The sequence below is a fragment of the Eutrema salsugineum genome, unplaced genomic scaffold, assembly GCF_000478725.1.
Source record: "Eutrema salsugineum unplaced genomic scaffold, Eutsalg1_0 scaffold_4, whole genome shotgun sequence".
In the NCBI taxonomy this organism is placed as follows: Eukaryota; Viridiplantae; Streptophyta; class Magnoliopsida; order Brassicales; family Brassicaceae; genus Eutrema; species Eutrema salsugineum.
In genome coordinates this window covers 6,288,083-6,315,675 of record NW_006256686.1, presented here as the reverse complement: position 1 = coordinate 6,315,675, position 27,593 = coordinate 6,288,083, and the positions used below count along the sequence as shown (strand labels likewise).

Here is a 27,593-nt window from a genome sequence, read left to right as displayed (position 1 = left end):
CTTGTTTGCCATTGAAGTCTACCCTCCTAGCATTTATAAAAAATCCCAACGCATCTAAAAACCTATCAAAATCGATTCCATACTATTCAAGTTCAAAATCACCATAAAGCCATGGAAAATGATGAGTTTTCACAGACAAAATACCTTGGGATTGGAAAGTTTCGAGCTAAATGCGGTTTTGAGGCACGATAGAGAACAGAAACACGAGTCTAATGCTTTTTGAATAACTCAATTTGGATGAGAAATGAGAGAGATATGAAGTTTGAAAGTGCAAGAATGGAGGAGTAGAAAGCAAACTCGGGTTCTTTGGAGAAGAAGAGGGTAATCATAGGGAATGGGAGAGATGCATCTTTTTGGTATGATAGATGGTCTCCATTGGGGATTCTCTATAACATCACTGGTGTGCGTGGGTTTATTGATATGGGAATTCGAGAGGAAGACACAGTTTATGATGTCATCATATCACACCGGAGACGCAGACACCGAAACAGGGTTCTGAACAACATCGAAGATGCAATAGACGTGATCAAGCAACAGTACAGCGATGAAACTCCGGATATCTATCTCTGGAAAACTTCCAGCGATACATATAAACGCAGTTTCAACACCAAAGCAACTCGGAAACAGTTGAGAACAGAAACTCCAAAGGTACCGTGGGCTAAAGGCATCTGGTTTACTCATCACTGTCCGAAATATGGGTTTATCGCATGGTTAGCTGTGCATAACAGACTTTCCACTGGCGATAGAATGGCGGCTTGGAATCCTCAAATTCCCAGCATGTGTGTTCTCTGTCGAATCGAGGGATCACCTGTTTTTTACCTGTCCTTTTGTCGAACTTGTGTGGAAGAATGTGGCTAAGGGAATTATGTTGCGACACTACTCTAATGATTGGAACTCGGTGGTATCTCTGATCTCTCAACCAAGTCAGGATCGCATACAGAATTTTATTCTGAAGTTTCTATTTCAGATGACAATTCATGTAATCTGGCGGGAAAGAAATGATCGTCGACATGGGGCGGGCTCCTCAGACTCGCGCAAGCTAATCAGATTCATCGACAAAGGAATCAGAAACCGATTCAGCTCAATACGACTGCAAGGCGACAATCGATTCGAAGCAGGTCTGCAAACTTGGTTTGCATCTCGGCCCTAACTCTTTCAAAGATAATCGATTAAAGCTCTGTAACAAATAGTTTTCCTTCTTTAAAAGCTCGCATCTCTCATATGTAGAACAGCTTTTTTTTTGTTTGAATAAAAATTTAACATTCATTCAAAAAAAAAAAAAAAACAAGATTCATTGTGTTGAGTAAAAGAAATAGTTAACTTAGAGAAAACAAACGGACGTCCAAAAAAAAACACTTACTGATAACTTAAGGTCTTGAGGCCTTACAGAGGGTTATCAATCCCCTGTCAGTATAGAACAAAGGGGTATCAATCCATGCTTGTGGTATTAGACACTAGTTTATGAGCTATGATTGTTAAGTCAAGCAGATCAAGCAATGGTTTTGGTTTCGAAGCTAATGACAAAATAAGAAAACGATCTAAAGATAAGATTTAGTGGGGTTAGTAGTCATGGTAGGGTCTTAACCCAAAGAGAATTGTTCGTTGTGCAACCAACTCCTTAAACACATTCTTCAACTCCACCAAGTTTCCTTTGAGAGTTGTCACGCCAAGCTTGAGATGTTCAAAGAAGAAAAGAAATATAGTATATGTAAGTTAGTAAACACCATTCATTATGTTGAGTAAAAGAAATAGTTAACTTAGAGAAAACAAACGGACGTCCAAAAAAAACACTTACTGATAACTTAAGGTTTTGAGGCCTTAAAGAGGGTAATCAATCCCATGTCAGTATAGAACAAAGGGGTATCAATCCATGCTTGTGATATTAGACACTAGTTTATGAGCTATGATTGTTAAGTCAAGCAGATCAAGTAATGGTTTTGGTTTATAAGCTAATGACAAAATAAGAAAACGGTCTAAAGACAAGATTTAGTGGGGTTAATAGTCGTGGTAGGGTCTTAACCCAAAGAGAATTGTTCGTTGTGCAACCATCTCCTTAAACTCATTCTTCACCTCCACCAAGTTTCCTTTGAGAGTTGTCACGCCAAGCTTGAGATCTTCAAAGAAAAAAAGAAATATAGTATATGTAAGTTAGTAAACAACATTCATTGTGTTGAGTAAAAGAAATAGTTAACTTAGAGAAAACAAACGGACGTCCAAAACAAACACTTACTGATAACTTAAGGTTTTGAGGCCTTAAAGAGGGTTATCAATCCCCTGTCAGTGTAGAACAAAGGGGTATCAATCCATGCTTGTGGTATTAGACACTAGTTTATGAGCTATGATTGTTAAGTCAAGCAGATCGAGCAATGATTTTGATTTCTGATGTCGTGTCAACTGCGTGAGGGAACAAGTTTTACCCTTAACAAAACAAATGAAAGCCGCAAGTGCACAGCTAATCAGTTGTAGTATTTAGGGATCGAATCCACAGAGATTTGTGTGCCTGGTATTCTTTTACGGTTTCTAATTTTATGTCTAGACTAGATTGGTTTTAAAAAGGTTGGTTGTTTGTCACGAATTAAACTAAAACAAAAGAAAGCAAATAAATCTATCCTAGAAAGCAAGTAAAGAAATCGAATGGAAAGCAAGTAAGCAAGTAAAATATCGAACTAAAGCAATTGAAATGCAGATCTAAATGAGCATATAAAAATCGATTGGTTTGTAAACAATGGCTAAAACGCTGAGCTTTTGTGAACTCTAAGGGATCATAATCGGTTTTGACACTAGGGTAAATAGATTGGGATTGATGGATAACGATATATGAGTTCTAGAGCTAGAGTACGGCGGTATGACTACGTCACTGTCGTGATCATAACCAACTGTTTCTCGCAACCCTGACCAGTAGGTTTCCACTCTGGCATTGGAAGGGAGAGAACGCAAGAGCTGCACAAGACTCATCAATACTCACGATCTCGCCATAGGTAGGTTTCCACTCCTACGGAAAAATCGCCTGTTTCATTCTAGGGCTGATACTTAATGAAAAATTTCGCAACACTAACTATCTAGATCAGATACTAGGTGATCAATCAAGCATACATGCAATAAGAACAAGAATAAACAGAGAACAGGTCGAAATCCCAGATCTATAAACCTAGATGTCTGAATCGATTACGAGAGCCCCTTTCGGGAACCCTAAGCCCAACTCGAGATCTACTCAGACATGGCTGAGGTCGACATCATCATTGGTTTTAATAAAAGTAATGAAAAACAGTAAAGAAAAGAGATAAAGAAAGCTTCTCTATTAAAGAACTCGGACAGGAACAATCTTCTACAAAAATCTCATAAAAACGGCTAAAGGAAAAGGTTTCTGTAAAGTATAAATGGTTCTCTCTAAAAACGACCTAAATGACATGTATTTATAGTCTCCAATACTCCATGGTCTCTAGGGTTCCGGAATTGAGGCAGAGAGTGACTTTGGGCTTCAGATATATGGGCTTTAGTTCGGAGCTTGATGGCCGCGGTCGGGAGTGACGTGACCGCGGGGATTGGGTGGTTGGCCGCGGTCGGGAGGCTTCTGACCGCGGGAAATAGGTTATTGGCCGCGGTCGCGTGACTTGCTGGCCGTCTTCGAGTGGCTCCGGGGCTAATGGAATATCTTGAGATCCAACCGTTGGAATGTCTCCAAACCAAGTGCATTTGAAAGCTGGTTGATTCTTCTATAAGTTGTCCAATTTTGAGGGTGATCAGACGGTGAGAAGGTCTTCGTCTCTCCAAGAGAGTTCTGACGGTCTGCATTTATCCAAAAGAGTCTTTTTGTTCCATTTTGTGCCTCTTTATCCCAAATTTCCTGAAAAGTCTTTTAAAATCCGGAAACATAGAAATCCTTTGAAAACCTTTGAAAATGGAGTAAAAACACCTGTAAAAGATATTAAAGTGATCCATAAAAATGGTCAAAATCCGGTGTTATCAACTCCCCCAGACTTAGTCTTTTGTTTGTCCTCAAGCAAAACAAAGGCTAAATCTCGGCGAGAGGTTTGAAAACGCCGGAACTAAACAAAATCTCAGAGACCAAACTTCTAGACCAATATCAATCAGTATGCATCAATCGGCAATGTCCTAGAAAATTCTCACTAGCAATACAGGCATAACTAGTCCGTTAATCCGTTATGCGAAAATCTTTGCACTAAGATCTAACTTCCAGTCAACTAGCTCTTAACATTCATTAAAAATCTCGGTGGTTCTCATCAAAGAAAATCTAGGCAAGGAAATCTAGGCTAGGTGTCAAAAAGGATTATTCTAGGGGTAAGGCTTAAAGTGTTTACGGGTTACCTGAAGATCTGGAGGATGCAGGATATTATGCAAAACTGCAACAGAGAGTGAAGCTGTTGGTATCCACAGTTTTCAGTCACTTTCTTCTTGCCATAGATTCCTGGTATTCTTCCTCAGGTTCTCTCCTAACTCCCCCAGACTTAGTTTTTTGTAAATCTTTCAAAACCATAGCTCCTTAAACGAATAGTGGTTGCTTATTGCTCCACAAATTTCGACAATCTAAGACTCATTAGGCTTTTTGTTCCCCTTTCTCTTTTCACAAATTTTTTTTTTTTTTCGAAGAAAGGGAACACCTTTAGATATAGTCTTAGAGAGCACGAAATTACCAGTCAATATATGTCATGTAAAGCTTCATGAAGTTTCTGATACTCTTCCTTCTTTATTCCATTCAGTCTCCTTTGTGTGTGACTGAAAACTGCGTCGCTTCTCTTCTCTCCGACGTTTTTACACATATCTGCTGATATAAACTAAAGAGAGAATGCATGAGGATTGAAAACAAGGATTTCGGGTTTAGGGTATGGTACCAGATAAAGATAAACTAGTCATCTAGGACGACAAAGAGTGGTAAAAGTGAGAGTAAACGACGTCCTAGATGTGTATGTCGATGTCTGCCTAAAATCAATGATGAGAAAATTAGATATCAATATTAAGTCCAAATAAAATGAGCTAGTATATCCTGTCAGAAAGAATCTCCATGAATAGAAGTTCTCTGGTGGAAGTTCGTAGTGCAAGTACTCTAGCTACCGCCTAGTCTAGTGCTAATCACAAATGAGCTATCATGCATAGTGTAGAAGCGTGCAGGTCTAAATCATCATAGTTTTGCGTCAAACATTCGTGAAAAACACTTAATGTCGAATAGGTTACATATTAAAATTTAAAAAGTACTTGAAATTTAAAAGCAAAAGCAAGAAAATGATTAGTACGGATAAACATCCTCCCCCAGACTTAAATAACACTGTCCTTAGTGTGAAAAAGTTGGGGAGAAGATGGTGAATAAAGGCAAAATAAAATAAGATAAAAGAAAAGAAAATGATGATAGAACCGTGATGGTAGTGAAGTGCTGATCAATCACTCATCCTCCGATGTGTCGGCTGCGAACTGGTGCTGCTCCTGTAGGAAGGTGACAACGCGCTTAAAGCGTCGTCCCTGTCTCTCAACTCTGCGCTCCAGATTGGAATGAGTGTGCGATGATGTAGATGATGAGGTGTGGCCGGTTGAAACAGATGGCTGAAAGTGAGCACGGGCCGCAGCTGCATCACGCTTCCCCTTGGCCACTATGTATTGGCCAATGGTGAATGGTAGACGAGGTACAAATATAAGAAAATCATCAGGTTCCGGAGTACATCGCGGACGTCTTCCGTTACACAATCTCGGGATAGATGCTGAAGGCAAACTGACTCGGTACTCCTTGGTGCCAGTGCAATACTTGTAACCAAACCTGTCTAGATCGAAAGCGGCACGAGAGATAGTGTGATCGCGAGAGAGATAAATGATGCGGTGCTGAGTGTGTCAACTATGTGAGGGAACAAGTTTTACCCTTAACAAAACAAAAGAAAGCCGCAAGTGCACAGCTAATCTGTTGCAGTATTTAGGGATCAAATCCACAGAGATTTGTGTGCCTGGTATTCTTCTACGGTTTTTAACTTTATGTCTAGACTAAATTCGTTTTAAAGGTTGGTTGTTTTTCTCGAATTTAAACTAAAGCAAAAGAAAGTAAATAAATCTATCCTAAAAAGCAAGTAAAGAAATCGAATGAAAGGCAATAGAATAAGTAAAATATCGAACTAAACAAGATAAGGCAAGTAAATATCGCATGAAATGTAAATAAAGCAAGTAAATAACAAACTAAGGAAATTGAAATGCAGATCTAAGAAAGCAAGTAAAAATCGATGGAAATTGTAAACTATGGCTGAAAACGCTGAGCTTTTGGGAACTCTAAGGGATCATAATCGGTTTTAACATTAAGGTAGATAGATTGGGATTGACGGATAACAATATATGGGTTTTAGAGCTAGAGTACGGCGGTATGACTACGTCACTGTCGTGATCATAACCAACTGTTTCTCGCAACCCTGACCAGTAGGTTTCCACTCTGGCCCTGGAAGGGAGGGAACGCAAGAGCTGCATAAGACTCGTCAATACTCACGATCTCGCTGCAGGTAGGTTTCCACTCCTACGGAAAAATCGCCTGTTTCATTCTAGGGCTGATACTTAATGAAAACTTTCGCAACACTAACTATCTAGATCAGATACTAGGTGATCAATCAAGCATACATGCAATAAGAACAAGAATACACAGAGAACAGGTCGAAATCCCAGATCTATAAATCTAGATGTCTCAATCGATTATGAGAGCCCCTTTCGGGAACCCTAAGCCCTACTCGGGATCTACTCAGACATGGCGGAGTTCGACATCATCATTGGTTTTAATAAAAGTAATGAAAATAGTAAAGAAAAGAGATAAAGAAAGCTTCTCTATTGAAGAACTCGGGCTTGAACAATCTTCTACAAAAATCTCATAAAAACGGCTAAAGGAAAAGGGTTTCTGTAAAGTGTGTAAAAGCTCTCCCTAAAAACGACCTAAATGACATGTATTTATAGTCTCCAATGATCCATGGTCTCTAGGGTTCCGGAATTGAGGCTGGGAATGACTTTGGGCTTCAGATAAGTGGGCTTTAAGTCGGAGCTTGAATGCCGCGGTCGGGAGTGCTGTGACCGCAGCAATTGGCTTGTTTCCCGCGGTCGGGAAGCTTCTGACCGCGGCAAATAGGTTGCTGGCCGCGGTCGCGTGAGCTGCTGGCCGACTCCGCGTGGCTTCGGGGCTAATGGATTATCTTGAGATCCAACCGTTGGAATGTCTCCAAACCAGGTGCATTTGAAAGCTGGTTGATTCTTCTATAAGTTGTCCAATTTTGAGGGTGATCAGACGGTGAGAAGGTCTTCGTCTCTCCATGAGAGTTCTGACGGTCTGCATTTATCCAAAATAGTCTTTTTGTTCCATTTTGTGCCTCTTTATCCCAAATTACCTGAATAGTCTTTTAAAATCCGGAAACATAGAAATCCTTTGAAAACCTTTGAAAATGGAGTAAAAACACCTGTAAAAGATATTAAAGTGATCCATAAAAATGGTCAAAATCCGGTGTTCTCAACTCCCCCAGACTTAGTCTTTTGTTTGTTCTCAAACAAAACAAAGGCTAAATCTCGGCGAGAGGTTTGAAAACGCAGGAACTAAACAAAATCTCAGAGACCAAACTTCTAGACCAATATCAATCAGTATGCATCAATTGGGAATAGCCTAGAAAATTCTCACTAGCAATACAGGCATAACTAGTCCGTTAATCCGTCATGCAGAAATCTATGCACTAAGATCTAACTTCCAGTCAACTAGCTCTTAACATTCATTAAAAATTTTGGTGGTTCTCATCATAGAAAGTCTAGGCAAGGCAATCTAGGCTAGGTGTAAGGAAGGATTATTTCGGGGTTGTGGCTTAAAGTGTTTAAGGGTTACCTGAAGATCTGGAGGGTGCAGGACATTATGCAAAACCGCAAGAGAGAGTGAAGCTGTTGGTATCCACAGTTTTCAGTCACTTTTTCTTGACATAGATTCATGGTTTTCTTCCTCAGGTTCTCTCCAAAGTCCCCCAGGCTTAGATTTTTGTAAATCTTTCAAAACAATAGCTCCTCAAACGAATAGTGGTTGCTCATTGCTCCACAAATTTTGACAATCTAAGACTCATTAGGCTTTTTGTTCTTTTTTCTCTTTTCACGTTTTTTTTTTTTTTTTTAAAGAGAAAGGGAACACCTTTAGATATAGAGTCTTAGAGAGCACAAATTTACCAGTTAATATCTGTCTTGTAAAGCTTTATTATGTTTCTGATACTCTTCCTTCCCAATTCCATTCAGTCTCCTTTGTGAGTGAATGAAAACTGCGTCGCTCCTCTTCTCTCCGACGTTTTTGCACATATCTGCTGATATAAACTAAAGAGAGAATGCATGAGGATTGAAAACAAGGGTTTTAGGGTATGGTACCAGATAAAGATAAACTGGTCATCTAGGACGACAAAGAGTGGTAAAAGTGATGGTAAAAGACGTCCTAGATGTGTATGTCGATGCCTGCCTAAAATCAATGATGAGAAAATTAGATATCAATATTAAGTTCAAATAAAATGAGCTAGTATATCCTGTCAGAAAGAATCTCCATGAATAGAAGTCCTCTGGTGGGAGTTCGTAGTGCAAGTACTCTAGCTACCGCCTAGTCTAGCGCTAACCACAAATGAGCTATCATGCATAGTGTAGAAGTGTGCAGGCCTAAATCATCATAGTTTTGCGTCAAACATTCCTGAAAAATACTTAATGTCGAATAGGTTACATACTTAAATTTAAAAAGTACTTGAAAATTAAAAGCAAAGCAGGAAAATGATTAGTGGATAGACATCCTCCCCCAGACTTAAATCACACTGTCCCCAGTGTGAAAAAGTTGGTGAGAAGATGGTGAATAAAAACGAAATAAAATAAGATAAAAGAAAAGAAAATGATGATAGAACCGTGATGGTAGTGAAGTGCTGATCAATCACTCATCCTCTGAAGTGTCGTCTGCGAACTGGTGCTGCTCCTGTAGGAAGGTGACAACGCGCTCAAAGCGTCGTCCCTGTCTCTCAACTCTGCGCTCCAGGTCGGAATGAGTGTGAGATGATGTAGATGATGAGGTGTGGCCGGTCGAAATGGATGGCTGAAAATGAGCACGGGCCGCAGCTGCATCACGCCTCGCCTTGGCCACTATGTATTGGCCAATGGTGAATGGTAGACGAGGTACGGATGGCAGAAAATCATCGGATTCCAGAGTCCATCGAGGGCGTCCTCCGGTACTCAATCTCGGGATAGATGCTGAAGGTAAGCGGACTCGGTGCTCCTCAGTGCCAGTGCAATACTTGTAACCAAACCTGTCTGGATCGAAAGCGGCACGAGAGATAGTGTGATTGCGAGAGAGATAAAGTAGATCATACCAGACGTCGGGAAGTGGATCATCAGATGAGAAATCAAATCCTACAGCCTGTAATATCGCTGTAATAGCACTCCCGAAGGCTGGAGTAGCGTCATCGCAACCATGTAAATCATGCTTCACCTTCCCCATATTCTGCGCTATGATCCAGGCAAAGCAAGCAGGTCGTGGATCATCCATAAACGGAATCTGAAGTGTAATGAGCTCAGTCTTCAAAACACCTCCCATGTTGGCTCTAGAGAAAATCGTGTGTGCTAAGAGTTTGTGCACAACTCTCACTGCTGGGTGGCTAAGGAGGGCTGACTTAGATCGCCCACTATCGTAAGTTCCGTGACCCATCTCTCTCCACAGGTTAAGATCAGGTTCATCTTCAAGATAAATGCCATCAGTGTATGGAAGCTTAAGAGCTTCACAAACCTCGGAAATGGTGAGAGAATAAGGCTGTCCGCGGATAGAGAATGACAAGATGCCATCTGATGCTCTGGGGTTCCTTCTTCTTGTGTGGTGAAGTGTAACGGTTGCTAAAAGCTCACGGACTAGCTCAGGATAAGTCGGAAGGTTCAGCTCCAAGTAGGGTCTTCGCTTAAGTACATCGATGTACCAGATTACATCCTCTCTGATTCCAAGCATCTCGAGTCTATGATAATCAATGCAAGGCGTGGGTTTGATGTTCAGCTTCTTGAAACGCCTTGCATAGTCCACTCTCGGGTTTGTCTCCCTCCCAATGTATCGAATCTGTTGTGGTTCGGGAGGTGCTCGTGTTTTCCTCGAGTGCTGGAGCAATCTCATCACATAGTTTCTTCTTCGCGGTCTGGCTTGGTTCAGCATGTACTCTCCTAGAGTAGCATCGTCGGGAATGTCATCGGAGCTGCCACCAGTTCGACGGATCCTTCGGGATCTGGTTTCATCCATTTTCTGCAAAATGAAATGATTCTTGGAAAAAGAGTGAATTTGGGTTGCAAATTTTAACACATTAAGATCTGTTATACTAATGCTAGTATAAAGAGATTAATTAAAACTATTAGCAAACAAAATTGATATTAAATCAGAGAAATCAAGTAGTTCATGACTAAATTCGGATTTTTGATGTCCTCAACATAGAAATCTTCTAAAAATAAGTTTTTATGAACAATTTCCATGTGAATTCTAAAGATTACCCAATACTAATCACTAATCACACAAGACTAAGTCAAATTCATCAATTTTGCTGTTCCAAATTCGATTTTTATGAAGTATGAAGAATCCAAATTTCAAAAATCTCAATTCCTCTTAAGCTAGGTGCTAAAATCGATTTTTAGATAACCTAAATGGATAATCTATCATCCTTAAGCTACTTCCACCATCAATAGATCAAGATTCTGGGTTTTTAAAGAAAACCCTAAATTCAAAATCGAGTAAGAATGGTGAGTTTGAGGTTCATACCTTGCTGGAAAGAGAGAATTGATGGCAGAATTGAAATCAGCTTCGAAAAAGAGTGAGGTTTGAACCAAAAATCTCTTAAAAAGCTTAAGAATTGAAAAATGTGTTCTTTCTCCCAAATCTCTAAGTCTTTTGGAGAAGAAGAGAAGAAGGAGTTTTGATCCAAAAATTTTGTTTCTTTTCTTTAAAAAACGTTTTTGAAGCAAAAACAGAAAATTTTTGGAAATTTTTAAGTTTACGGGAACTTACCTTTTCTTGTTTACACATTAGTAAAGTTTAAAACTTACGGATGATCTTTTCGGGAACCACCGGGAATCACCGAAAAACGTCACAAATCCGCGACACATCCTCAACGACCAACGGCCGCGGTCAGGAGACGCGCGACCGCGGTGGACGAAGGCTCGGCCGCGGTCGCATTCACGGTGCCACGGTCGATCGACCGTTTGCCGCGGTCCCGTCAGTTGCGACCGCGGGTCTTCCTCCTGCGGCCTATCGTCCAATCTCCGCGTCTTTGCCGGGCCGAGCACCTAAAGACCTACCTTTTTCTCTTTGGTTTTTCTAATTTTCTGTTTTTTTTTGTGTTTTTGTTTTATAAAATACCTAAAACTTAAAAAGAAAAAGAAAGCATAAATTCTAAAATGGAAAAGAAAACTAAAAGAAAGAGTACCTAAATGGGTTGCCTCCCATTAAGCGCTTTTTGTTTTAAGTCGTTTAGCTCGACGTAAGCATGAGGAATCAGGCTGATTTGAATGGCACTCCACTTGTTGTGCCTTTATCACTTCCGGTTGGTGGAGGTTTTACTTCTTCCCCTTGAAGAGAAACCTTCTACCTTTAATCTTCTTTCGGACCTTAATGTTGTTCAGAACCCTTTTTGTGTTTTCGATCAGCTCTTGGATTTGGTCTTCACTAGTTTCTGTTGCATCCGGTGGAATGATGATCTTGATCTTTGCAAAAGCTTTCGGCTTCTCCTTTTCTTTCTCTTTTGGCCTGTTTCCTTTGCTTGGAAATTCATCTAAGATAGTAGGATAATATCTTTTTCTGTCCACATTGAGGAAAACAGCGTGCCGGTTTGCATGATCGATAATTGCTCCTACCGTAGCTAGGAATGGCCTCCCGAAAATGAGTGGCCTCTCCTTGTCTTTATCCATCTCCAGGACTTGGAAATCTGCTGGAACAATCTTATCTCCCACTAGAACTTGTAGATCATGAATCGCCCCTTCAGTATCTTTTTGAGATGAATCTCCAAAGATAACCTTAACCGTCGATGTCCTTAAGGTTTTTATGCCCAATTTTTCGGCAAATGTCTTAGACATGATGTTGACATTGGCTCCGGAATCGCACAAGTAGTCTGTAAACTTGATTCCTGAAATGAAACACTGGAAAACAAAACGTCCCGGATCATCGGCTTTGGTAAGCCTTTGAAACGGTGATCGTTCGGGTACCTTAAACGGTGGCTGCTTGGGATCGATATCCTTGTACAGAGGTACAAAGATTGGGGTTTCTTCTTTCTTTCCATCGGTCCTGGACTCTTCTTCGGGCAATGTGGTTATGGCGTTGCAAAACTTCTTAGGGTTATCTTCAACTCTTCCTGGTAGTACTCCACTTTGCCTCTTCATAGAGTCGGCTGTTTGGGCGACTTGCACATCTAACTTTTTTACGTGCGAGGATAAGGATTCAAACTTACCATTCAGATCATTGTACATGCAGTCCACTTTCACGTTCACGTCTTTAGATGCCTTTTCGTTTGTCATAACGAGTTGTTGGATTGACTGTTCAAGTCTACCGATTTGTGAAGCTAGCTGGTTCGTCGTGACTCCCTGCTGTTGTACAAATTGATTATTAAAATTCGTACCTTGGTAGTTATATGGCTGTCGCGGTTGATATGGTACTATTCCTCCAAAGTTTCCGCCTTGAAACTTGTTTTGGAATGATTTTTGCTGAGGTGGATAGTACTGATCTTGAGGATTCTCCACATTTGGATTGCAGTAAGAGAGATTGTTGTAATTTGCATTCCGAAAGTTGTTGTTGAAGTTGTTGTTGGAGCGATTTTGGTATGGCACCAGTGCTCCTACGTAGTTCACATCTTCTTCTTGAAATGCTTGATTAATGTGATCGATATCCCTAGGTCCTTCATCTTCTGCACCATTGTTGGTTTCACAGGCATGGATCGGGCGATTGTTACTCTTCAGAAGCTGGCTCACCATGTTCTTCAACTCGGTTATCTCCTTGTTGTCTGTCCCGGCTTGCTTCATTGATCGATCATATTCAGGACAATCATTGCTATTGGCTTGAGCCAAATTCTCGATGAGAGCTCTTCCTCGTCTTTTGCCCAAAATCTCCATTGCTAGCTGTATCAAGTGAAAGTTTGTATTTTGGTTGCAAAACTCGATAAAATGTGCTCAGCAGGATTGATCCATGAAATCCATGATGAGGGCAATCACGTTCATACTCCTTAAAACGTTCCCAAGCTTCATAGAAAGATTCAGTTGACCCTTGTTGAAAGTTTGAGATCTTCGTTCTCAAATTGTTCGACCTTGACTTAGTGTAGAAGTGGTTCAGGAAAGCAGTTCTACATTCTTCCCAATTAGTAATCGATCCTGCAGGCAAAGACTTCAACCAACGGTGAGCTTTATCTGCTAATGAAAAAGGGAACAACTTACACTTTAAATAGTCAGGTGGAATTTGGTTTGTTCTCATCATGCTGCAAATTTCTTCAAAGAGCTCGATATGGTCCATTGGATGCTCAGAAGGAACTCCATGGAACTGGTTTTGCTTCACCAATGAGATGATTTGAGGCTTGACTTCAAACTCATTCCGGTTTGGAAATGGTACTTGAATCGCAGATCGATTCCGAAAATTTTGAGTAGGTGCATCAAAATCAGCTATGCGATGGTTCCTGGCTTGTCTTCGGTGTTGATTTGCTGGCGGAATGGGGCGGTGGATGCGTTCATTCGGCTGCATTGCTGGGTGGTCACCATCGGCTACATTGATGGGTGGATCAAGGTCTTCATGTCCTTCTCTATCTCGGTTCTGGTGGTTTCTTGGAAGAACCTCATCCTCTTCTCCATCTTCTCGAGCATGATCACCTTCTATGTGATCATTCTCTTCGTTTTCTCCATGTTCGGACCCTTCTTGGTCCATATTTAAATTTCGATTAATAGGATCTCCAGGCTGGTCGTCGTTGGCCATTCCTTGCGTTCGTCTAAGTCTTCGAAGTTCTCTTTCGTGTCTGTATATCTCGTCTAGAATTGGAATGTCTCCTGCAGGTCTACGCCTGGTATTCATGCAATTCAGAGAAAGACAAAAGAAGGGAAAGATAGTTCAGAAAAAAAAAACTTTAAGAAAGAACTAGAGATCAGGTGTCTAGAACAGAAGTTAAAACAAGAAAAATAGCAAAAGGCAGCGAAACAAATCCCCGGCAACGGCGCCAAAAACTTGATGCGGTGCTGAGTGTGTCAACTACGTGAGATAACAAGTTTTACCCTTAACAAAACAAAAGAAAGCCGAAAGTGCACAACTAATCTGTTGCAGTATTTAGGGATCGAATCCACAGAGATTTATGTGCCTGGGATTGACGGATAACAATATATGAGTTCTAGAGCTAGAGTACGGCGGTATGACTACGTCACTGTCGTGATCATAACCAACTGTTTCTCGCAACCCTGACCAGTAGGTTTCCACTCTGGCCCTGGAAGGGAGGGAACGCAAGAGCTGCATAAGACTCATCAATACTCACGATCTCGCCGCAGGTAGGTTTCCACTCCTACGGAGAAATCGCCTGTTTCATTCTAGGGCTGATACTTAATGAAAACTTTCGCAACACTAACTATCTAGATCAGATACTAGGTGATCAATCAAGCATACATGCAACAAGAACAAGAATAAACAGAGAACAGGTCGAAATCCCAGATCTATAAACCTAGATGTCTTAATCGATTATGAGAGCCCCTTTCGGGAACCCTAAGCCCAACTCGGGATATACTCAGACATGGCTGAGTTTGACATCATCATTGGTTTTAATAAAAGTAATGAAAAACAGTAAAGAAAAGAGATAAAGAAAGCTTCTCTATTGAAGAACTCGGGCTTGAACAATCTTCTACAAAAATCTCATAAAAACGGCTAAAGGAAAAGGGTTTCTGTAAAGTGTGTAAAAGTTCTCCCTAAAAACGACCTAAATGACATGTATTTATAGTCTCCAATGCTCCATGGTCTCTAGGGTTCCGGAATTGAGGCTGTGAATGACTTTGGGCTTCAGATAAGTGGGCTTTAAGTCGGAGCTTGAATGCTGCGGTCGGGAGTGCTGTGACCGCGGCAATTGGCTTGTTTCCCGTGGTCGGGAAGCTTCTGACCGCGGCAAATAGGTTGCTGGTCGCGGTCGCGTGAGCTGCTGGCCGACTCCGCGTGGCTTCGGGGCTAATGGATTATCTTGAGATCCAACCGTTGGAATGTCTCCAAACCAAGTGCATTTGAAAGCTGGTTGATTCTTCTATAAGTTGTCCAATTGTGAGGGTGATCAGATGGTGAGAAGGTCTTCGTCTATCCATGAGAGTTCTGACGGTCTGCATTTATCCAAAAGAGTCTTTTTGCTCCATTTTGTGCCTCTTTATCCCAAATTACCTGAAAAGTCTTTTAAAATCCGGAAACATAGAAATCCTTTGAAAACATTTGAAAATGGAGTAAAATCACCTGTAAAAGATATTAAAGTGATCCATAAAAATGGTCAAAATCCGGTGTTATCAATAAAGTAGATCATACCAGACATCGGGAAGTGGATCATCAGATGAGAAATCGAATCCTACAGCCTGTAGTATCGCTGTAATAACACTCCCGTAAGCTGGAGTAGCGTCCTCGCAACCATGTAAATCATGCTTCACCTTTACCATATTCTGTGCTATGATCCAGGCAAAACAGGCAAGCCGTGGATCGTCCATAAATGGAATCTGAAGTGTAATGAGCTCAGTCTTCAAAATACCTCCCATGTTGGCTCTAGAGATGATCGTGTGTGCTAAGAGTTTGTGCACAACTCTCACTGCTGGATGAGTTAGAAGGACTGACTTCGATCTCCTGCTATCATAGACTCCATGACCCATCTCTCTCCACAGGTTAAGATCCGGTTCATCTTCAAGGTAAATGCCATCAGTGTATGGAAGCTTAAGAGCTTCACAAAGCTCAGAAATGGTGAGAGAGTAAGGTTGTCTGCGGATAGAGAATGACAAGATGCCATCTGATGCTCTGGGGTTCCTCCTCTTCGTGTGGTGGAGTGTAATAGTCGCTAAGAACTCACGGACTAGCTCAGGATAAGTCGGAAGGTTCAGCTCCATGTAGGGTCTCAGCTTAAGTGCATCGATGTACCAGATAAAATCCTCTCTGATTCCAAGCATCTCGAGTGTATGATAATCAATGCAAGGCGTGGGTTTGATGTTCAGCTTCTTGAAATGTCTTGCATAATCCACTCTCGGGTTTGTCTCCCTCCCAATATATCGAATCTGTGGTGGCTCAGGAGCTGCTTGTGTTTCTCTTGAGTTCTGGAGCAATCTCATCACATAGTTTCTCCTTCTCGGTCTGGCTTGGTTCAGCATGTACTCTCCTAGAGTAGCATCATCGGGAATGTCCTCAGAGCTGTCACCAGTGCGACGGTTCTTCGGGATCTGGTTTGTTCCATTTTGCTACAAAACGAAATGATTCTTGGAAAAAGGAGTGAATATGGATGCTGATTTTAACACATTAAGATCTGTTATACCAATACTAGCATAAAGAGATTAATTCAAACCATGAGCAAGCAGAATTGATATTAAATAAGAGAAATCAAGTAGTTCATGGCCAGATTCGGATTTTTGATGTTCTCAACATAGAAATCTTCTAAAAATCGGTTTTTATGAGCAATTTCCATGTAAATTCTAAAGATTACCCAATACTAGTCAATTATCACACAAGACTTAATCAAGTTCATCAATTTTGCTGTTCCAGATTCAATTTTTATGAAGCATGTAGAATCCAAATTTCAAAAATCTCAATTCCTCTTAAGCTAGGTGTTTAAAATCGATTTTTAGATAACCTAAAAGGATAATCTATTGTTCTCAAGCTATTTCCACCATCAATAGACCAAGATTTGGGTTTTTAAAGAAAACCCTAAGTTCTAAAATCAAGTAAAAATGGCGAGTTTGAGGTTCATACCTTGCTGGAAAGAGAGATTTGATGGCATAATTGAAATCAGCTTTGAAAAAGAGTGAGGTTTGAGCCAAAAATCTCTTAAAAAGCTTAAGAATTGAAAAATGTGTTCTATCTCCTAAATCTCCAAGTCTTTTGGAAGAGAAGAGAAGAAAGAGTTTTGAACCAAAAAGTTTGTTTCTTTTCTTTAAAAAGCGTTTTTGTAGCAAAAACGGAAAATTTCTGGAAATTTTTAAGTTTACGGGAACTTACCTTTCTTGTTTGCACGTTAGGAAAGTTTAAAACTTACAGAGGATCTTTACGGATTTTACCGGGAATATTTCGAGAATCACCGGGAATCACCAGGTAACACCGGGAATCACCGGGCAACACGGGGAATCACCACGCAACACCGGGAAAACACCAGGCAACACCGGGAATCACCAGGTAACACCGGGAAAACACCAGGTAACACCGGGAATCACCAGGTAACACCGGGAAAACACCAGGTAACACCAGAAATCTTTTGAAAAGCGGCGGAAATCCGAGTCTCTTTCTCAACGACCTACGGCCGCGGTCAGGAGACGCGCGACCGCGGTGATCGAGGGCTCGGCCGCGGTCACATTCACGGTGCCGCGGTCGATGCTTCCTTGGCCGCGGGTCGGTCAGTCGCGACCGCGGCTGTTCCTCCTGCGGCCATTGTCCAATCTTCTTGTCTTTGCCGGGCCGAGTAGCTAAAATCCTACCTTTTCTTCTTGGTTTTTCTAATTTTCTGATTTTTTTTTGTGTTTTTGTTTTATAAAATACCTGAAACTTGAAAGAAAAAGAAAGCATAAATTGTGAAAAGGAAAAGAAAACTAAAAGAAAGAATACCTAAATGGGTTGCCTCCCATTAAGCGCTTTTGTTTTAAGTCGTTTAGCTCGATGTAAGCATGAGGAATTATGCTGATTTGAATGGCACTCCACTTGATGTGCCTTTATCACTTCCGGTCGCTGGAGGTTTTACTTCTTCTCATTGAGGAGCCGTCTCCTTTCCTTTACTCTTCTTTCGGACTTTAATAGTGTTTAAAACCCTTTTTGTGTTTTCGATCAGCTCCTGGATTTGGTACTCACTAGTTTCTGTTGCATCTGGTGGAATGATGATCTTGAACTTTGCAAAAGCTTTCGGCTTCTCCTTCTCTTTCTCTTTTGGCCTGTTTCTTTTGCTTGGAAAATCGTCTAAGATAGTCGGATAGTACCTTTTGCGATCCACATTTAGGAAAACAGCATGCCGGTTTGCGTGATCGATTACTGCTCCTACTGTAGCTAGGAATGGCCTCCCGAAAATGAGTGGCCTCTCCTTGTCTTTATCCATCTCCAGGACTTGAAAATCTGCTGGAACGATCTTGTCTCCCACTAGAACTTGTAGATCATGAATCGCCCCTTCAGTATATTTTTGAGATGAATCTCCAAAAATACCCTTAACCGTCGATGTCCTTAAGGTTTTTATGCCCAATTTTTCGGCAAATGTCTTAGACATGATGTTGACATTGGCTCCGGAATCGCACAGGCAGTCTGTAAACTTGATTCCTGAAATGAAACGTTGGAAAACAAAACGTCCCGGATCATCGGCTTTTGTAAGCCTTTGAAACGGTGATCGTTCAGGTACCTTAAACGGTGGCTGCTTGGGATCGATATCTTTGTACAGTGGTACATTTTGTACAGTGGTACAAAGATTGGGGTTTCTTCTTTCTTTCCATCGGTTCCGGCCTCTTCTTCAGGCAATGTGGTTATGGCGTTGCAAAACTTCTTAGGGTTATCTTCAACTCTTCTTTGAAGAACTCCACTTTGCCTCTTCATAGAGTCGGCTGTTTGGGCGACTTGCACGTCTAGCTTTTTGACGTGCGAAGATAAAGATTCAAACTTACCGTTCAGATCATTGTAAATGCAGTCAAATTTCACGTTCACGTCTTTAGATGCTTTTTTTTTCGTCATAACGAGCTGTTGGATGCACTGTTCAAGTTTACCGATTTGTGAAGCTAGCTGGTTCGTCGTGAGTCCCTACTGTTGTACAAGTTGATTGTTAAAACGCGTACCTTGGTAGTTATATGGTTGTCGCGGTTGATATGGTACTATTCCTCCAAAGTTTCCACCTTGAAACTTGTTTTGGAAGGATTTTTGCTGAGGTGGGTAGTACTGATCTTGAGGATTCTCCACATTTGGATTGCGGTAAGAGAGATTGTTGTAATTTGCATTCCGGAAGTTGTTGTTGAAGCTATTGTTGGAGCGATTTTGATATGGCACCAGTGCTCCTACGTAGTTCACATCTTCTTCTTGAAAGACTTGATTAATGTGATCGATATCACTAGGTCCTTCATCTTCTGCGCCATTGTTGGTCTCACAAGTATGGATTGGGCGATTGTTGCTCTTCAGAAGCTGGCTCACCATGTTCTTCAACTTGGTTATCTCCTTGTTGTCTGTTCCGGCTTGCTTCATCGATCGATCGTATTCAGGACAATCATTGCTATTGGCTTGAGCCAAATTTTCGATGAGGGCTATTCCTTGGGCTATCGTCTTTTGTCCAAAATCTCTATTGCTAGCTGTATCAAGTGAAAGTTTGTATTTTGGTTGCAAACTTCGGTAAAATGTGCTCAGCAGGCTTGATCCATGAAATCCATGGTGAGGGCAATCACGTTCATACTCCTTAAAACGCTCCCAGGCTTCATAGAAAGATTCAGTTGGCCCTTGTTGAAAGTTTGAGATCTTTGTTATCAACTCATTCAACCTTGACTTAGTGTATAAGTGGTTCAGGAAAACAGTTCTACATTCTTCCCAATTAGTAATCGATCCTGCAGGCAAAGATTTCAACCACCGGTGAGCTTTATCTGCTAATGAAAAAGGGAACAACTTACACTTTAAATAGTCTGGTGGAACTTGGTTTGTCCTCCTCATGCTGCAAATTTCTTCAAAGAGCTCGATATGGTCCATTGGATGCTCAGAAGAAACTCCATGGAATTGGTTTTGCTTCACCAATGAGATGATTTGAGGCTTGACTTCAAACTCATTCCGGTTCGGAAATGGTACTTGAATTGTAGATCGATTCTGAAAATTTTGAGTAGGTGCATCAAAATCAGCTATGCGATGGTTCCTGGCTTGTCTTCTGTGTTGATTTGCTGGCGGAACAGGACGGTTAACGCGTCCATTCGGCTGCATTCCTTAGTGGTCACCATCGGCTGCATTGATATGGGCATCAGGGTCTTCACGCTCTTCTCTATCGCGATTCTGGTGGTTTCTTGGAGGAACCTCATCCTCCTCTTCATTCTCTCGAGCATGATCACCTCCTTTGTGATCATTCTCTTCATTTTCTCCATGTTCGGACCCGTCTTGGTCCATATTTAAATTTCGATTAATAGGATCTCCAAGCTGGTCGTCGTTGGCCATTCCTTGCGTTCTAAGTCTTCGAAGTTCTCTTTCGTGTCTGTTTATCTTGTCTAGAATTGGAATATCTCCTGCAGGTCTACGCCTGGTATTTATGCAATTCAGAGAAAAACAAAAGAAGGGAAAGATAGTTCAGAAAAACTTTAAGAAAGAACTAGAGATCAGGTGTCTAGAACAGAAGTTAAAACAAGAAAAATAGCAAAAGGTAGCGAAACAAATCTCCGGAAACGGCGCCAAAAACTTGATGTCGTGTCAACTGCGTGAGAGAACAAGTTTTACCCTTAACAAAAAAAAAAAAGAAAGCCGCAAGTGCACAGCTAATCAGTTGTAGTATTTAGGGATCGAATCCACAGAGATTTGTGTGCCTGGTATTCTTCTACGGTTTCTAACTTTATGTCTAGACTAGATTGGTTTTAAAAAGGTTGGTTGTTTGTCACGAGTTAAACTAAAACAAAAGAAAGCAAATAAATCTATCCTAGAAAGCAAGTAAAGAAATCGAATGGAAAGCAAGTAAGCAAGTAAAATATCGAACTAAAGCAATTGAAATGCAGATCTAAATGAGCATATAAAAATCGATTGGTTTGTAAAAAATGGCTAAAAACGCTGAGCTTTAGGGAACTCTAAGGGATCATAATCGGTTTTGACACTAGGGTAAATAGATTGGGATTGACAGATAACAATATATGGGTTCAAGAGCTAGAGTACAGCGGTATTACTACATCACTGTCGTGATCATAACCAACTGTTTCTCGCAACCCTGACCAGTAGGTTTCCACTCTGGCTCTGGAAGGGAGAGAACGCAAGAGCTGCACAAGACCCGTCAATACTCACGATCTCGCCGCAGGTAGGTTTCCACTCCTACGGAAAAATCACCTGTTTCATTCTAGGGCTGATACTTAATGAAAACTCTCACAACACTAACTATCTCGATCAGATACTAGGTGATCAATCAAGCATACATGCAATAAGAACAAGAATAAACAGAGAACAGGTCGAAATCCCAGATCTATAAACCTAGATGTCTTAATCAATTACGAGAGCCCCTTTCTGGAACCCTAAGCCCAACTCGGGATCTATTCAGACATGGCTGAGGTCGACATCATCATCGGTTTTAACAAAAGTAATGAAAAACAGTAAAGAAAAGAGATAAAGAAAGCTTTTTATTGAAGAACTCGGACTTGAACAATTTTCTACAAATATCTCATAAAAACGGGTAAAGGAAAAGGGTTTCTGTAAGTATGAATGGTTTTCTCTAAAAAATACCTAAATGACATGTATTTATAGTCTCCAGTACTCCATGGTCTCTAGGGTTCCGGAATTGAGGCTGAGAGTGACTTTGGGCTTCAGATATATGGGTTTTAGTTCGGAGCTTGATGGCCGCGGTCGGGAGTGACGTGACCGCGGGGATTGGGTGGGTTGCCGCGGTCGGGAGGCTTCTGACCGCGGGAAATAGGTTGTTGGCCGCGGTCGCATGACTTGCTGGCCGTCTTCGAGTGGCTCCGGGGCTAATGGAATATCTTGAGATCCAACCGTTGGAATGTCTCCAAACCAAGTGCATTTGAAAGCTGGTTGATTCTTCTATATGTTGTCCAATTTTGAGGGTGATCAGACGGTGAGAGGGTCTTCGTCTCTCCATGAGAGTTCTGACGGTCTGCATTTATCTAAAAGAGTCTTTTTGTTCCATTTTGTGCCTCTTTATCCCAAATTACCTGAAAAGTCTTTTAAAATCCGGAAACATAGAAATCCTTTGAAAACCTTTTAAAATGGAGTAAAAACACCTGTAAAAGATATTAAAGTGATCCATAAAAATGGTCAAAATCCGGTGTTATCAGTTTCTAAACTAATGACAAAATAAGAAAACGATCTAAAGACAAGATTTAAGCAATGTAGAAATGCAAACAAGCAATGAGATAAGCGGTTATGAGATTATATGATTATGCAAAGGTCTTAGACAGGATAATGAACTAGGGTGCTTTCCACACTAAACTAGCAAGTTAATGAATAAATAATCAAGCAGATCCATTTAACATGAACTCATCAAGCAAAATAATCCTCTCATGAAGGCATTAATTCTATGCTAATCCGCTTTAATACCAAAATCCCCTTTGAGAAACATGAATCAGCAAGCATTAAGAATCAGTTCAATAAGTCATTTAAGAGAACAATTATCATTATCATGATGAAAGACTCTTAAACCTCTAACAAACTTGGTTCAGGTATTAAATATGTATATGCATATCCACAATGCTCACTCAAACAATGCATCACAAGATAATTAAAATTCAGGTTCAATGATTTTCACTTATTAGAGCTGAGTTCAAATTCAAACTTGTTTCACCAAGTCTCGCAAGCATAGAATAATCAACAAGCATGGAAGTCCAAATTCTCAAAGTGATGTTCTCTCAAGGAAACAAAATATCATTACTCCCATGCATTGATGCAACATATATGATGCAGCTAGACTCGATCCTAAAAATGTGAATGCAACTAGAATGAACATTTTTTTGTGAAAATATTTATGATTTTTTGATTTTTTGGTTTTTATATGCACTTAGATGCAACTACATGAGACTCAAAACTCAAAATGAAAAATAAGATCAAAGAATACATGATTAGCAAACAGAAAACTCCTTCCCCCACACTTAAATAACACAGTCACTTGTGTTATAAAAGCATGAGAAAAGAAGTGCAAAGCAAACAAGCAAAATGCAAATTGAAAATTAAGAATTTTATGCATTTATACAAAGGGTTATACGTGTAGCAAGATGGAGATGGCTCCATTGGTGGGCTTCTCTCAGGTGAATCAGGTAGGAACGCTGTTGCCGGATTGATCCAGTCCTCTTTTCCCGGTGGGAACTCTGGTGCACACGCCGTGGAGCGTTCTCCAATCTCTTCTCTTGTAACCGGTGCTGGAGAAGTGGCCTAGTCTTTGGCTGGTGAGGCAGGTTCTGTGAGCTTGTCCACCTTCTTCTTTAAGTGCCTCACACACTTGACAAGCTTATGAATTGTCTTGTCTTCCCACTTACACCATTGATGAAGAGCATTGACTCTTGTGTAGAGCGTTCTGGTATGATATTCTGGTGAACCCCACACATAAGGGTCAAATAGTATCGACCTGCTCCCATTCTTCTTTCAAGAACTCGGGTTCATCATTCTCACAACCATCAGCTGGAGGATCATTTTGAGGTCTGCTTGACTTGGCTTTGTCTTCTTTCATCCCTTTGCGAAGTGGAGGGTCTCTTGATGGGTTGTAGAGTTGGTCTTTTAGCAAAATAAAATAGACATTGCATCTCTCTTGAAGTATGGTGATCGCTCTGTTGGGTAAGAGGACTTGCACATCATCCATTTGCAGCAGCTTGAAGTTATAAGCCCATCCGTTCCCAACCTTTCCTTAAAATAAACCGCTTTTACTTAAGTATCCCTCATCGATGAGACTTGGCTTAGCTTTTGTATCAGAGAACTGAAACCCTCTTGCTCTTAGAATCTTTGTCACTATCCAACCGTTCTGAAGCCTTCTGATTCCTCTTTTTCTTTGGTCACACCACACATTATGCCGGTAATTCAGCATTTGGATGGCAAAGAAGGCGCCTAAAGAAGGGACGTGAATAGGACCTTCAAATTCTTTCTTGTTCCTTGTGTGAGATATGAGCGGTTTCAAGCCAAGCCCCAAAAGCTCCATCTCGTTCAAATGCATGACTCCTGGGTTGTAGGTTGAGAAGAACATACACACTAAAACCCTGTTGGCGTATTTTATGGCTGGATTTATTATACAGCTTGTCTTGCTCTTCCCGGCAATCTCTTCTTTAGCGTACACAAACTTCTCCATAGGACTCTCATTCTTGACAAAACCAAAGATCTCATCAATCACCCTGAAGCTCACTTCGTACGCAACACCATTGATCCCAAACTCAATGTGAACAAAACCGTTACCATGGAGTCTCTTGGGGTCCCTCTTGGCATAGATATGCACCTCCAAATAAGCCAATAACTGCTGAGTTATTCCCTCATAGACCACATCTTCAAAGAATGATGCTAAACCCATATTTTGAAAAATGAGCTTAACATCATCCAGGATCTCCAGCTTGCCAAACAGATCAACATCAGGGAACCAGCCTTGAGTTACATGTGCCTTGTTGAACTGGTGCAAGTACTCTCCAGCAGTGGGCAAGTGTTCCTCTTGCTCAGCCTGCGGTTCCTTCTATGCTTCTAGAGTACCCTTTGGAACTATTTCAAGTTCGGCTTCTCCCTCAACCTCTGTCTCAGTTCTCTCCTCATCAGGTGCCTCAGCTATCTGCTTCCCTTTCTTTTTCGGATCAGGATCAGGCACCACTACAAGTGCAAGCTCATCGTTCCTTGCTCGTTTTGCAGTCGGCTCCTCATTGGCTCTCTTGGTCCTCTTTGAGACTTTCTTGCTTGTTCCCCCAGGTTTTGCTGAGGCCACCGCTTTGCCCTTGTTCTGCCTCATTTGAGCCAGGACAGCCGTTCTTTCTGTCATCTGCAAGACAGCTCTCAAAGAGAGAATGCGCTCTGAGTACATGTCGCCAAAGACAAGTTGAAGAGAAATGTCAAGAACAGAGTTATCTCAAAAACCAAAGGCTCAATGATTTCCCATGCTAAGAGTGATAAGAAAACGAGTTTTAACAATGCTAAACACAGAGCAAAGCACCAACTCAGCCAAGGAACCATTTTGCCATTAAAGCCGGTTCAATTTCTCAAGAAATTTAAAAACTCAAGAACAGACGATTTTGAATGCATGAACCGGTTTTCATGTGTTGTCTATTCTGATGGAATTTCTGAAATTGTTCCCAAGGCATCTAACAACCTAAAAGAATCAATTCCACACAGAGAAAACTCAACAATGCCGTAAATAAACATGGAAAAAGATGAGTTCTTTCAGATGAAATACCTTGGGGAACACAAGATTGAATTAAGCGAGATGAGTATGCAGGATAGACAACCTCTTACGAGCTCAATGCACTTGGAATCGTGTTAAATGGATAAGAAATGAGAGAGATATGCTAGTGTAAATGCAGAAAAAGGAAGAAGAAAGCAAACTCGGGGTTTTGGCTGAGAATAGAGGCAGGTATGTGTTGGACTCTCTTTTCCATCTGGCTTACGGACTTTTGTGGGACTGGTCCCCCCTTCCTCAAAGACTCCAGCCATTGACTGCGCCTAAAATTCTTTGACCGAGCGTTCAAAACTCATTTTTCCGCGGTGAGAGCTTGTGATACCGCAGTTTGGATATGGCGAGGGCCGTATGCTCTTTTCTCATTTTCTGGGTTAGAAACATGCGGCCTCGGTGTGTTCCACCAAGAGGGCACCAGACCGAGGGCTTACAGCTCATGCTAACACAGAAGATTAACTTGTCCCTCAAGCCTTTTCCATTGACCGTTAAACCTTTGCCATTGACTCAAGTATTCAAAGTTTTCCCATTTTGTTCATGCTCTTTGCCAGGCACCTCGGCATGCTCCACCATGAAGGCATCACACCGAGGGGACCTGTTTCTGGGTAGAACACTTTGAACTTAGGGGAATAAATGATGCTAAGAGAATTAAGGGTTACTTCTAACTTCACGTTTTAAATTTATAACCCTAAATATCTGCAAGTGCACAGATGTACAATGTAGTACTTAGGGGTCGAACCACATAGATTTTGAGCTTTCAGTACGAATCAATCAAGACCTTAGACTAGTAGAACAAGCAAATGGGGGTTTTTGGTTTTGGTGTCGCTAAATCTTAATGCAAATAGAAATAAAGAAGTTGTAAAGCAATAGGAACAAATCGCTGGTCTAAAGGGTTTTCGCTGGGGTTCATGAATTGATCAAAAGACAAACAAATTGATAAAGGTAATCATCTAGTGAGGATCATGAACTCGAATAGACACATGTAAGATTAGCCAACTCTCGTCACCCTAATCATCTAATCACTCAACACAGAAATTAACTCTCGCTCTCATGCTGCGAATAAGATCATGCATTAAAAACAGAATTTATCCACGCTCGCGATTCTCTATAAGTAGCTTTCGTCTCCTATAGCGATTTCGCTCGATCACTTCTAGGTCTGGTAATTCGATACAGCACTCTGGTGGCTCCAATTACTGATTAATTTTCAAGCGGTTAGCAACAGAAACAGCATAGGGAACAAGAATGAACGAAGAACATGATCAAGACATGAAATTCCCTTTGAAAAATCCCCTAAAAACCCAACTGGGAAATTACTCAGACATAGTTGAATTCAACATTGCAAAAGTGTTTAAAATTGCAGAGAATTGAAATGGACAAAGGTTAGAAACAAAGAACAGATTGAAGCAGGAAGGTCGATGGTGCCCCTCTCGGTGGCACCTCTTCTAGGCATGACTCTCTCTTCTAGGGTTCCTGATGAAAAAATGTGGCACACCCTTCTAAATGACTTAAGAGGGGTTTGTATAGAGTCTTGGTCATCTGGAATGTCTAGGTTGCAGGAATAGTGACAGGAGTGACTTGAGCTTTAAATTGGGTTTATGAGGCTCGGAATTTAGCTCCCCGCGATCTAAAATTTTGCACCCCTGGTAATGATGTTCTGGCCGCGGGTGAGCTTTTGACTGTGTTGATACGCCTTCAGTGAAACGACCATATCTGATTATCTAACCGTTGGATTGCTTTGATTCCACTTGAATTGGAAAGATGGTTGTCTCCTCTATCTTGTGCCAAAATTTAAGGATGATTACACGCTGGGAAGGCCTCTATTTGTTGCTAAACTTCCAACGGTCTGAATTTATCTAAAGTTATGCTTTTTGCTCCCAAGTTCATTCCTTTTTTCAAAATATCCTGAAAACTCTGTTGAGATTCTAAAACATGGAAATCACTTAAAAACCTTTAAAACTGAGTGAAAACATCTGCATAAGATATTAAAATTGATCCAAAAAAGATGTACAAATACGGTGTTATCAATAAACAGCACGACCTCAGTATAAACATGTCACAACATTTATTTCGGACTTTTGGTCCTCGGTGTGTTTACACCAAGGGGTCTATACCGAGGGGCTTCCCCCACACTTGGTCTTTGGCATCAGCAACATGAGACCTCGGCATAACTAGGCCGTGGACTCAGAACATGAGACCTTGGCGTAACTAGGGAATCGAACTCGGCAAGCTTATACCGAGGGATGTACACCGAGGGTCTCTCCAACACTTAGTCATTTCGCACCATTTCTTCTTCTCTTAACACGGCCTTGGTGTTCTTAAGACGAGGGGTTTGGCCGAGGATCTGATAACACCTGATTTTGACCACTTTTATGGATCACTTTA

The 27,593-nt window shown here is 41.1% G+C and overlaps 2 non-coding genes across 2 annotated transcripts; both read left to right on the top strand.

Moving 5' to 3' along the window:
• Positions 1–13,163: 13,163 nt before the first annotated feature.
• Positions 13,164–13,270, top strand: LOC112084785. The gene has a single exon (XR_002898445.1). It is a non-coding gene; the product is annotated as a small nucleolar RNA R71 (small nucleolar RNA).
• A 6,271-nt stretch (positions 13,271–19,541) lies between these two features.
• LOC112084844 lies at positions 19,542–19,647 on the top strand. Its single transcript, XR_002898503.1, has one exon. It is a non-coding gene; the product is annotated as a small nucleolar RNA R71 (small nucleolar RNA).
• The last annotated feature ends 7,946 nt before the right edge of the window (positions 19,648–27,593 follow it).